Raw genomic sequence first — 12,286 nt, 5'->3', positions numbered from 1 at the left:
TCAGCAAACTTTTGCAATGTATCGCTACTTTTAGTTTTTTAATTATTGTTGTTTTCTCTGTACAAATTTACATGCTTTGTTTCTGTCACTCATGAAAGTGAGATTTACGTTCAAATATTTTATTGTGGAAAAACGAATAAATTTGAACTTCAACTTGAACTTTAATTCTAATTGTGCCCTTTTCGTTTTTTTTCGCGTAATTCACATTTGAGTAGGTCTATTATTTGCTTGTAAGCTATTGGAATCCGTGAATTACTGAATTTGGAATTTTGGATAGGTTTTCATGAGTGTAATGTTATCCCTGTATGAAACAGGTGCATTATGTTGGAATTATTATAGCCAAGTTAAAAGAGGACATTGTTAAATACATATAAATTAATTACCACAAATTTTGAATTTGAATTATAGCCATTTCACAACCGATTTTCATCAAACAAACTTTAAACTCCTCTTGAAATGGATACTCTGTCACATTTCATAAGTACTTTTTAGTACTCAGTATCTCGCGAAAAAGTTAAAAGCTCAAAAAATCCTCATCTCCACCGAATGTCAATCCCCTTAAATTCTTACAAACGGCCTTAGAAGACAAAAAAAAAAGTGCAAACTAAAACACCTCCCCCTTTCCCTCAAACACCACAGCACATACGAACACTTCCAACGTTGGATTTCTCCGACAGTCCTTGGCAGTATGGGACTGAAACTCCTTTGCCTCGTTCCTGGGTTGTTCTACTGGAGGCCCTGTCTCTCACGTCATGTTTCGTCCACAACATGACAAATTCGTCGATCAAATTACTGATTTCATAACGAAATAGGTCATGCGACACTTGGCGCCCCGTTAAAAAAGAGCTACGGTTTTGTCCATGGTTTAAACCGTGGTTTCAATTGTACCACCTTCGTGAATTCGGGCCAAAGGGTTCTTAATAAAGAACAGTCTATCACTGGAACTCACGGAGAGAGGACCTCCTTCTTCTGCCTCGGTCTCCCTTTTCATGCCCTTAACCTCCTTCATTCGGGAACCTGGTAGCCTGTGTGTTAATTCTATGTGGATTTCAGAATTCAGTATGAAACGGGTTAACATGCTGAATGTTTGTTGGAGATTGACTGAATATTGTCCAGCGTGTGGAGTGTCTAAATGACATGCATGATGGTGATTTTGGACGCCAACATGAGTGTTACACTTAGAATAAGTAATAATGAAAAAAACAACTGTGGGGAGAAGCTGTGAAGACTTCCAGAGGCATAATGTCCTATTTTTGATGGGTTATGAATTCTAAGTAATCTAAATACATTGTAATAAATATAGGACAACAATTATCATAAAATATATTGAACATAGTTAGATATTTTGTATATTCACATGAGGGATGTTGATAGTATCATGAATCAACAAAGTCAAAATGCATTTTGCACGAGGTGTATTCTTGCTAACATGCTAAACCATTGATAATGTTTAACAAGTAATGGTTGTAGATTTGTATATTCAAACATTACCTTTGGAATTATTGCAGATTACCTCTTAATTTGTACAATCTGTGAAATACAAAATGTAATTTGTATATAGAAGTACCTACTAGCCTCGATTTACCTGTTTGCTTGTACTGGTTTGTATTTACCAACCATAGTATTCTTGTGCTATTGATTATAGAAAAAAAACCCCTACATTATGTGTTATATGTTTACAGTTTTCTATGTATGTCTCCTAGCTGGATATCATATATTCAATTTTGTTACATTTGATATATTTCTATCATTCATTGAAAAATAATCATGAAAATAAATGAAATGAAATGAAATGAATATTCATGGCATATCCTATGTTCGCACGTATCAAAATGGGGTGGCCGAAAGAAGCCGAAACCATGTGAGGTGAAGCAACGTTCGTCAAAAACCGGAAGTAACAAGTGGAAATCTTGACACAAAATGGCAGCTGACTAACACGTAGCAGACGATATACATACCTTCAAATTCGGTATCTCTTTTCTACTCATATCTCTATTCCGTTAACAGGTGGCCTATACGCGTATACAATTATCTTAAAGGGATTGTACAGTACTGGTTGAGGTGAAGATTGAGGTCTATAACATTCTTAAGTGAGATAATGAGAAACCTTTCATGAAATAAGAAAGAGCATGTTACTTTAAAAAAGGATTCAACGTTTATTTGATGAAAATTGGTTTTCAAATGACTGAGATATCAAAAAGGTGATAATAATAAAAGGCGACAGGCCACGCCTTTCATTAGGATCTCTTTGTTTTACCTTGTTTTTTGATATCTCAGCGATTTCAAAACCGATTTTCGTCAAATAAACTTTTGATTCCCCTTAGAATTGCATATCTCATAGAGTGGTTTCTTAATATCTTGCAATACGTTAAAAGCCAAATCCTCGCCTCAACCAGAACTGCACAGTCTATTTAAGATTAATTATCATTTTTCGCTTTACAACATAGTAACACTGTAAATTCGTAATGTCCTTTTTTTTTTTTTTTGCTTTTCGGCATTTTACTGAATAGTGAACCTTCCATGTGCATTAAAGCCGGAACCAACAACATAATTTTCAATACTTTTCATTCCTATACACACAATATACGATATACAATACGTGAAAAACACACACAAGCACACATACACGAATATATATATATATATATATATATATATATATATATATATATGTTGATAAGGTAGTCCACGTGTTGGCAAGATAAAAAGATAAGTAACAAAGCTGCAACAAAGTTCATGCTGTATTCACCAACGGTTTATTTCTTCACACAAATTTTCGGGCGTCTCGCCGCCCTTTCTCAAGTGTTGATACTGAGAACACTTGAGAAAGGGCGGCGAGACGCCCGAAAATTTGTGTGAAGAAATAAACCGTTGGTGAATACAGCATGAACTTTGTTGCAGCTTTGTTACTTATATATATATATATATATATATATATACATATAAGTATAGGAGTTGGAGAGGTAATATTTGGAGAATGAACAACATTCATAGTAGGAAAAAAAAATCAATTAATCTCAAAATGAAAGCCTTAATATGTTTACTTATAATATATATATGGGTCAGAATTTTGAACGATGTACAATTGAGCCAAAACAAGGCAAAATTTAAAAAGTAGGAAATTCTCCAAATCATCCATCTTACCTGAAAGAGTATAACTCAAGCTTTAATATGAACCCAATTATACTAGGATTTTCCCAGAGGAACAAGTTTTTATTCATCGCTGAAGTTTACCATGTCCAGAGCAGCGAACGTCCGTGAGGAATAGTACTGCACATACATTTGAATACCATTTAACATAGTTTCCAAAGATCTGATTCAGTTCAAAATCCTAACGAAATATCTTAAGGGACATGTTTACGTGATTGCAGAATATTAAGCTTGTACTCTTAACCTGTTCGTAATGGTAGACAACTGATGATTTAACTAAATTCGTCATTTCTGTGGAAATATTGCTCTTCCGCTAAACACTTTCTTAACTTTACGCGCATTTTACAGAAACTCAATATTTTCACTTCTTATTTCACTATCCCATACTTAAATCCTCACTCCCAAATAATAATATACCTTTTTAAGATGTATCTCATCTGGGCAGTCTCTATAACCCAACAAACATAGCATAGTTTTCATCACGGAGGTTCGCATGTAGCTCACGGACGTTCGGAACAAACAAGATATTGAACAATGCAGCTCTCTTGAGTTGGAAACGCATTCTACTCTCAACAAACAGCAATTTCATGTCGAGAACAAACTCCTCTGCAAAATCCTGAAAAGATATTACCAATCCTCAATTATATAAGCTTGTTTATCTTCTCATACTGGGGAATCAAAGAAAACAATTTTTCCATCTCTCGTAAATGAACGTACAAACGTACGTGTAACCTCAGTGACGTAGTCCATCCTTGAGAACGAATATATTCATCAAAATTTCGTTTTCATGAAGTGAATATTCAGGTCCTAAAGTTGTTATAATTATAAAGTCTACAATCCAAAATTTGCTTTTTATATAACGAACATGGTCACAGCTAAAATTATGACAAAGAATTAATATAGAAAAACAACAGAAATGTGCTCCGTTATAGAAATACGAAGTTTAGCTGGGGAGGGCAAACGAATACGTTAGGAAGAAATCCCTCTGTGTTTGCTCCCTGTGTTACACACTGTTATCGAGGAGAATTTGTGTTATTATATTAGTCAGAAGTGATAATTGGTTCGATACTGCGAAGTTTCGTCATAACAAGTCCATAATAAGTCCATATAACTTGGATGGATGTTTGTGACTTCGATATTATACAATATGGTTTGTTATAACAAACCTTTTGTAGCGCGTCATTTCGGAGGCTCGTTATTCATACAGTTTGTCAATACAAAAATTGATAGAGTTCGTATAATTATGAAGCTTTTTTATTCGGTAAATGATAGGAATCTCCGAAGGTTAACCGAAAGGCTTATTAATTGGAACATGAAAAATTATGTTCGCTTATCCAAATGTGGAGAAACATGTTAACAACTAAAATCCTCCAATTTCAAGACCTCATAATAACCGTTTTCACCTAAACGAATATTAGGCCCATTCCACTTTAGAAGAACGGACCTAAAAACAATGATCCTTAATATCTATTTTTCGAAGAATATTTCTAATGACAAACCTCCTGAATTAACTACAATTTTTAATTTTCATTTTGGAATAACAAACCTTTGGACATCGGAGTAACGAATCTTTGGAAGAGCGAAGGTATCAAAGTGCAACCTTAAACCTATTCTTAATCATTACTTTTTTAACATGTGTTTTCAAAGTAAGCACAAATGCACAAACAAATTGACGATCTCTCTGTCTCTTAAATATAAAATGAAAAAAAAAATCTTGGAAAAAATTACAAATGAATATTGCTTTTCATTGATGAGTATAAAACAACATCATGTGATGATAAGCGGAGGATTTGTGTGTTTTCATCAATCAATAATTGTATACTGCATGATTTTTGTTCGCTTGTGACGGCATTTCGATGAATAAAAAACATAAACAAACAAACAAAAACTTCTCCAGAAGAATTTGGTATAACGGGAGTGCACTGGCAATTCTTTTCTCTGTGTGTTGGAGCTCGATTCCCTTCTCTGTTTCTCAGTCATTTTCATTCAACTGCTTCCACGTCCTTTTGAAACTTTTCCGTTTCTTATTCAACACATGCTCACTACAGACTTCTTCCGTCATTATCCTGAATGTGATTGCGTAGCACTTTTCTGATTTGTTTTGGTTTGTTTTGTTCTGTTTTTTTTGTTTTCTATTTGGTCGCAGCATGTTCAGACTATTGAGGGAATGAGAGAAAAGTCGTCATGAAGAGAAAAATAAGAATGAATTAAGGCATTTAATATCATGACAATTACAGCGAACGTCCGTTATGGAGACCAAAACTGGATGTGTTCTGTTTGAGACGGCAGCTACCATACTCAAAAGATAAACACTTGGAGCACCTGTCACTAAAAAGTGGCACTGATCCTCTTTCTCCTACTATGCTATCCACTGACTTATTCAACCAACGAACATCCGTGAAAACAACGTTTTCCGTTTGTTATTACAGGTAATTTGAGTGCTGAACGCTATTCACTTTCGGGTATGAGCGGCTCGGTGATTTGGTAATATTTTCAACTAACATTAATCTTATGTGCAGTGATATATTTGTAATTGTCAGAAATTTCCTTTCTCGGACAGAACGTCCGTGAGCGAAACTTTCAGAACCTTTAACAGTACAAATTGTCGCCAGAACCTCATTAGAAAGAAATTTAAACGCACAGAAATTATAGATTACGCAAAATTCCATTTTCCTATCACTTTGTTTTAAGTGTTTAGCTGTTTTTTTTTTGTATAATAAGAGGGAAAACAAGCGTGAAATTGTGAGTAAATTTTCAATTGTTTGTTCATCATGATCACATAACGCCTTAAAAATTCTGAAACTACTGCTCTAAACTCATTTTCTACTTTGTAAAACTTTATTTGTCGCTATTCGAGCCAAAAGTTTTAAAGAATACAGGACACTTTCGGGACAAGTCATCCCTATCGGAGGGATTGCATACGTCACGGACGTTCTCTGGAATTATCACGGACGTTCGTTCTACTACTAGGGTCATGTTCCAGGACGGATAACAAATCGGCAGAGAGTACCTAGCCTTCCTAACTCTTTCAAAAATTTGAAAAGGTATTGTCAATGCAAATTATAAGAAATTTGACATCCTTACAACATATGTATTGCTCAGAGGGGGTTCAGGAGGTGAATTTTCAGAGAAAATATTAATTATATGCTTGGTTTTTGGTGAATTGCATGGTCCAAAAACTGCGGACGAACCTCAGTCCGCTCCAAAAATGGCATGCAGCTCCTCGGCTAGAGAGCCAAAGGTAAAATACACCTTCGCCATCGAAGCAAGATGGTGTCCCACTCAAAAAAGTTTTAATCATCACGGACATTCTTTTTTTCTTGGAGGTTCGTCTAAAAATATAATTTCGGTTCCTATTTGACAAAGGATGGACAGAAACTCAAAACAAACATATTATCGTGTTGCTAGATCTTAGTTGATTACGACTCAGAACAATATCGCCAATAACGTTTCATGGGCTACGATCTTTATTAGAAAATAGCGGAAGCACGTCCGTGACGAAAACTGAGTATAATTTTGCATAAAAGAATATTACGACCCATGTACAGCCAGCAGACGTACAATTTTTGCAGGATATGTTCATTAGGTGAAACACCAAATTTTCGTATACGTTACAATTGGGACAACAAAGTAGAATTTGCAGCAGCGATAGAAATAAAAGCACCACGGACGTTCGTCTGTTTAGGACTTTGATATTTTAATTGTTCTCTGTAATTCTATACGTGCTCATAAAGTTCTTATAATTTTGTGGTACATACCCATGATATGTCAGATCCAGAACATGGTCAGATATTAGATGCCACGTACCATTAAAAATGCACATCATTAGTTTGAAAAACAAAAATTATTGCGAAAATAGCGTTTTTACCGTATTTTTACGCTTTAAGTCCTTGTGAAATGAAAAATATCAGGCAAAAGTCAACCAAACCATATATTTCCTGAAAGGAAATTTACCAATCTTTGAGATGACATGAAAAAATCTGGTTTCTTAGATCATCCTGGCGTGTTCTAAGGGAAAGAATGTCATGAGGTACGAAAATTGGCAATTGTACATCGTTCAAAATTCTCACCCATATATGTATATATATATATATACGTACATATACATATAGATGCATCCATATAATATATAAAATGCATAATGTAAAACACATTTTCAAAATAACCAAATACATACGCAGAGGAAACACACATTTTGATGTGCACATACTACGCTTGTTTATTTTGCATTCCTAAGCTCATATAAACCACAAATCCAGCTGGATATAATTGAAAGAAGAGGTAAAAGATCACAAGTATTTACTAAACAAGAAAGATACATATATACGGCACGACATGCACAATAACAATCGTCTTAGTTACGACATAACACAGCTTATAGAAAACTAGCAATGCCACCAAACAAAAAACGAATCATAACATGTGAGCTTATAAACACTTCTGTCATTTATCTACTCAGGTTCCGTAAGGAATGCATAGATCCATCTATAATCATATCAAAATAGAAGGGAATATACATGATAAACATAATCATCGTCTTAGCTGTTAAACCTCCATAGAGAGGACGACAGAGACTTGAATTTGATTAGGATAGTGTTCCTATAATAGTGAAGAGTAAAAAAAAAAAAGATTCGTCATCCAAATTCAACGATCAAGTTTGTGTGTCACTGACAAATGTGACTTTGACATGACTGAATTTAGCTAGTTCGACGTAATTCGTATATAATTGCATTAGCACTTCAATGAAAAATAGAACATAATAAATTGAACATAGAGAAGCAATAGATTAAAAAAGATAATGTAAAGTCGTATCAAACAGAATATGATGATACTTGAATGTATTTCAAACTTCTGAAATTGATCAATAAGAGAAATTCGTAGACGACAAATTATACACTTATACTTGCCACAAGGTTTGGTATCGGTGATGGGTTATGTAACCATCAAAATCCAATTCATTATCAATAAGCATCTATTATGTCATCTACACACATACATTCTTGTATTGTGATGATACAGCACAACTCGTCTGTGCATTGCTTACCTCTCTCTATCACATGTTAAGGTGCAAAATATATCTATTGTTCCTTGAATATGGAGTATCAATGACCTAAGCTAAATGTATGCTGCTCATTTCACACCTCTCAATTGTTCCATTCTTAAAGATGATATATATTGAAATGTTTTTATTCTTTTCTGAGAATAGTTCTCAACTCTTGAGAAAAGTCAATTTACTAATGTCCAGATTATCACAGCTATATCAATGTAACACCTCAGGGAATATATCTTCCGTCGCTTACGGAATAAGGAATATCAATATCATAAACACACAACGATAAAAAAAAACAACAACAACAACACATGCTTGCTATTCTTACACATTTTGATAAAACTGTCACATTTTGAACATTATACAAATGCCTCAGTATTTCTCACCTTTTCTTCTTATTATCTTTATCCGTGAGAAAATCCAAGCATTGCTAGCCTAGGTATTATGCTCTACTCCATCACATCAGTAAAATGTGCCATTTGCCTCCTATACGGAATAGAAGTCTACTAATATCAGAAACAAAAATCACGGTGCTCCTTGCGCTCCTTTTCTAATTTTTCAGCTTGAAAAAAAAATCAGAACAATTCTGATTCTCTACATTTGAGATGAAATAAGAATGGGAGACTTATATTCTAAACGAAAGAATGCTTTCTCTATACATTTTTTTTTTCACGAAATAACCAGCATAAAAAAAAAAAAATTGGCAAAAGATTGCGGAGTCATAAACTTGTGTCATTCTTTCACACAACTCTCTATGCTTTGTGTATATAGATGGCAATGTGCTTCATTACCACGTTACCATTGCAATTGATCGACAAATCTACGTGAATAGCACCGAATTGATCAGTGTTTTAGAAGTAGCCATGATTAAAAAAAAAAAAAAAAAATCATGGGCCTACATACTCGAGAAGGATTCAAACCTACGACCTCCTTATCTCCAGACAGGCGTCATCTCCACTAGACCACCGAGCATCCGCAAGACAGCAAGTGTTAGCTCTAATCCTTGTAGCATGCCGTGCGTACTGCGTAATTCGTCAAATTCATTCTCTAAATATAAAATTCATTTTTAACACTCACTTACAAGCTACGGCTGTATAGGTTGTGAGTGATACGAATCTGTTTATCTGTGTAGACCCTACATGAAATAGCAAGAACGACCAAACACACTTAGTGTATGTCAGAGGGCACGTAAAATAATGTTTATACACTCCAAGTGCACAAAGCTGTAAAATCTGCACATTCCAACATTAAAAGGCTATCAGCCTGATTCCTCTCTTTTTGCAATTGTGGTATAATTTGTTTGTGTTTCTCTTTACACATACATAATCGCACAGCAGATTCCATCCAAATTGGGAGAAATGCGCAAACTACTTCAATCATTAGAAAATGGAATGCAAACGAGATTATTTCTCATCTGATTTTAACCAGATGAAGACAATGTCAATCTGTACAAATCCACAAACTTATCAAACTTACATTGTTTCTGTAACGTCACTTCTTAATCATCTGTCAACTCACTAATAACACAACTTACATCGTATCGCTAATTGATTAAAATCAGATGTAACTGCGTAACAACAACAAACGCATTCATCGAGTCGTTATCATTTGGTAATTGTTCACCTACGTATGGATTTTACACGAATGTGTATAGACTACCAGTTACAAGGTATTCATAATCTCCAAGCCATTGGATAATGTATATAAAATTGCTGACATTAATTTGCGTAACCTTTCTGGCATAACATATTTACATGATTCAAACATAACGTAAAATATCTTGTCAGCATCAAACTAAAGAACATCATACTGTCATGTACATTTCCCGATTATTAAGTTATACAAGAAAAGGGAAACAAATTGGAAAAGACAAGATAAGAAATAACTGAGTTCACATAATATCACAAGCAACATAATTATTCATGGATGGAAATACATGTGATATTCCACATATAAAGCGATATAACACTTACAAAATGACAGATAATGCATTACACCGTAAAACTTGTAAACATATTATTATGAACAATGAAATCAAAAGTGCAATTTGTGAAAAAGGTTCTGCCATTGTTTCAAATCAAATATGACTGAGATGTAAGAGCTAAAGTTTGATATAATTCATGGAAGTATCTTTGTCTTCGATATGGTACTTTCGATATGGTATAATAGGAAACTACATCACCTTACAAACAAATGATAATGCAGTAGCTATACGTCTGTACAGCTGCATATACATATTTCATTCATAGCAATCGATTCGCTGAATGAAATAGATTGTTTGACATTAACACACTGGTGAAAATCTTAATAGAGTATGTAAATATATTGTGAGCATGTAAAAATAGTATTTCCTTATCAAAATAGTTCACATCTCACTTGCATTATAAACAACATCTCATGATACTTATCTCAGAACGAGAAAAGGAAAGCAAAAGTTGTTATTTGTCAAACATACTTGAATTAAGCTTTCAAGTACTCATAAAAGACTATTTACATTCTCCAACCTATCTGCTGCTCTTGATAAAGCGTCGTTGTAACGACTTTATGGGTATCATAAAGTATCTCTGTCATTCTATAACGGCAGGAATATTATCTATTTACGTAAAACACATACATATATATGTAGTGCATTTTAGAGTGCGAGAACACGTATTCTGATTATCATCAAATATAGTCTTTCTTAATTCACAGACCCTTTGGACTGCATTATCTCCCTGCTGGCACTAATCTCATTCTACCGACTTCAACTGACTACCGAAATTCAGTTCATAATATTAAATGATTATGAAAGTTAATACCTTGAGACGGTAAATGCAGACTCAAAAATCAAAAGCTCGATATCTCTCCTGAACAATCCTCATTGAAGTTGCGATGAACTGTACTTTAACTCAAGTTATATAAAAAACAGCAACCAATTAATACAGGCATGTAGTGGAAATGTTGCCTATTTACAAGTCGTGATTTAATAATTACGAAATGCATGCACTATAGAAGTATAAGACATAAGAATAGTATGGTTATTACAACTTGTGACCCAAGAAATCATGTTTGGAATTCACTTTGACTGAGATATGATAATTCGTATTTGATACCAGATATTGTTGAGTTTCTTTACAGTTTTGATTATATACATAAAACATCACATCAACTATATCATGCGAAGGAATAAGCTATTCAAGCAACCGAGGCACAATATGTTTCACGGGGGGAAATGACTTGAAATTCATCCGGCCATAATCTCACCCTTTTAGAGGTGTTTCATCAGATCATTAGCTCTCAAGTTTCGTTCACAACATCAAATTTACTATACAAAAACTCGACATTGGACATTTGGACAAATATGCAAACTACTGCAATAATTACAAAATGGAATGCAAACGAGATTATTTCTCATCTGAAATTCATCAGATGAAGACAATATCAATGTGTACAAATCCACAAACCTTCCAAACTTACATTGTTTCTGTGACGTCACTTATAAAATCATTTGTCAATCCACTACTAACACAACTTATTTCGTATCGCTAATTGATTAAAATCAGATACAACTGCGTAACAACAACAACAACAACATTGTTCAGTTACGTATGGATTTTCACACGAATGTGTATAGACTACGAGTTACAAGTTAGTCATAATATCCAAGCCATTGGATAATGTATGCATATGTGTTGACATTAATTTGCGTAACCTTTCTGGCATAGCATATTTACATGATTCAAACATAACGTAAAATATCTTGTCAGCATCAATCTAAATAACATCATAAGCTCACCCTTTTAAAGGTGTTTCATCAGATCATTAGCTCTCAAGTTTCGTTCACAACATCGAATTTACCACACAAGAACTACTGTTCGACATTGGACATTTGTAGAAACACGCAGACTACTGCAATCATTTGAAAATGGAATGCAAACGAGATTATTTCTTATCTGATTTTCACCAGATGAAGATGATTTCAATGTGTACCAATCCACAAACCTTCCAAACTTACATTGTTTCTGTGACGTCACTTATATAACCATCTGTCAATTCACTACTAACACAACTGACATCATATGGCTAATTGATTAAAATCAGATGCAA

This window comes from Diadema antillarum, unplaced genomic scaffold, assembly GCF_040938485.1.
Source record: "Diadema antillarum isolate AM-2024a unplaced genomic scaffold, OU_Dant_1.0 seq00000193_RagTag, whole genome shotgun sequence".
NCBI classification, from domain to species: Eukaryota; Metazoa; Echinodermata; class Echinoidea; order Diadematoida; family Diadematidae; genus Diadema; species Diadema antillarum.
The sequence above is the reverse complement of the archived record's forward strand: the minus strand, read 5'-3'. Positions refer to the sequence as shown.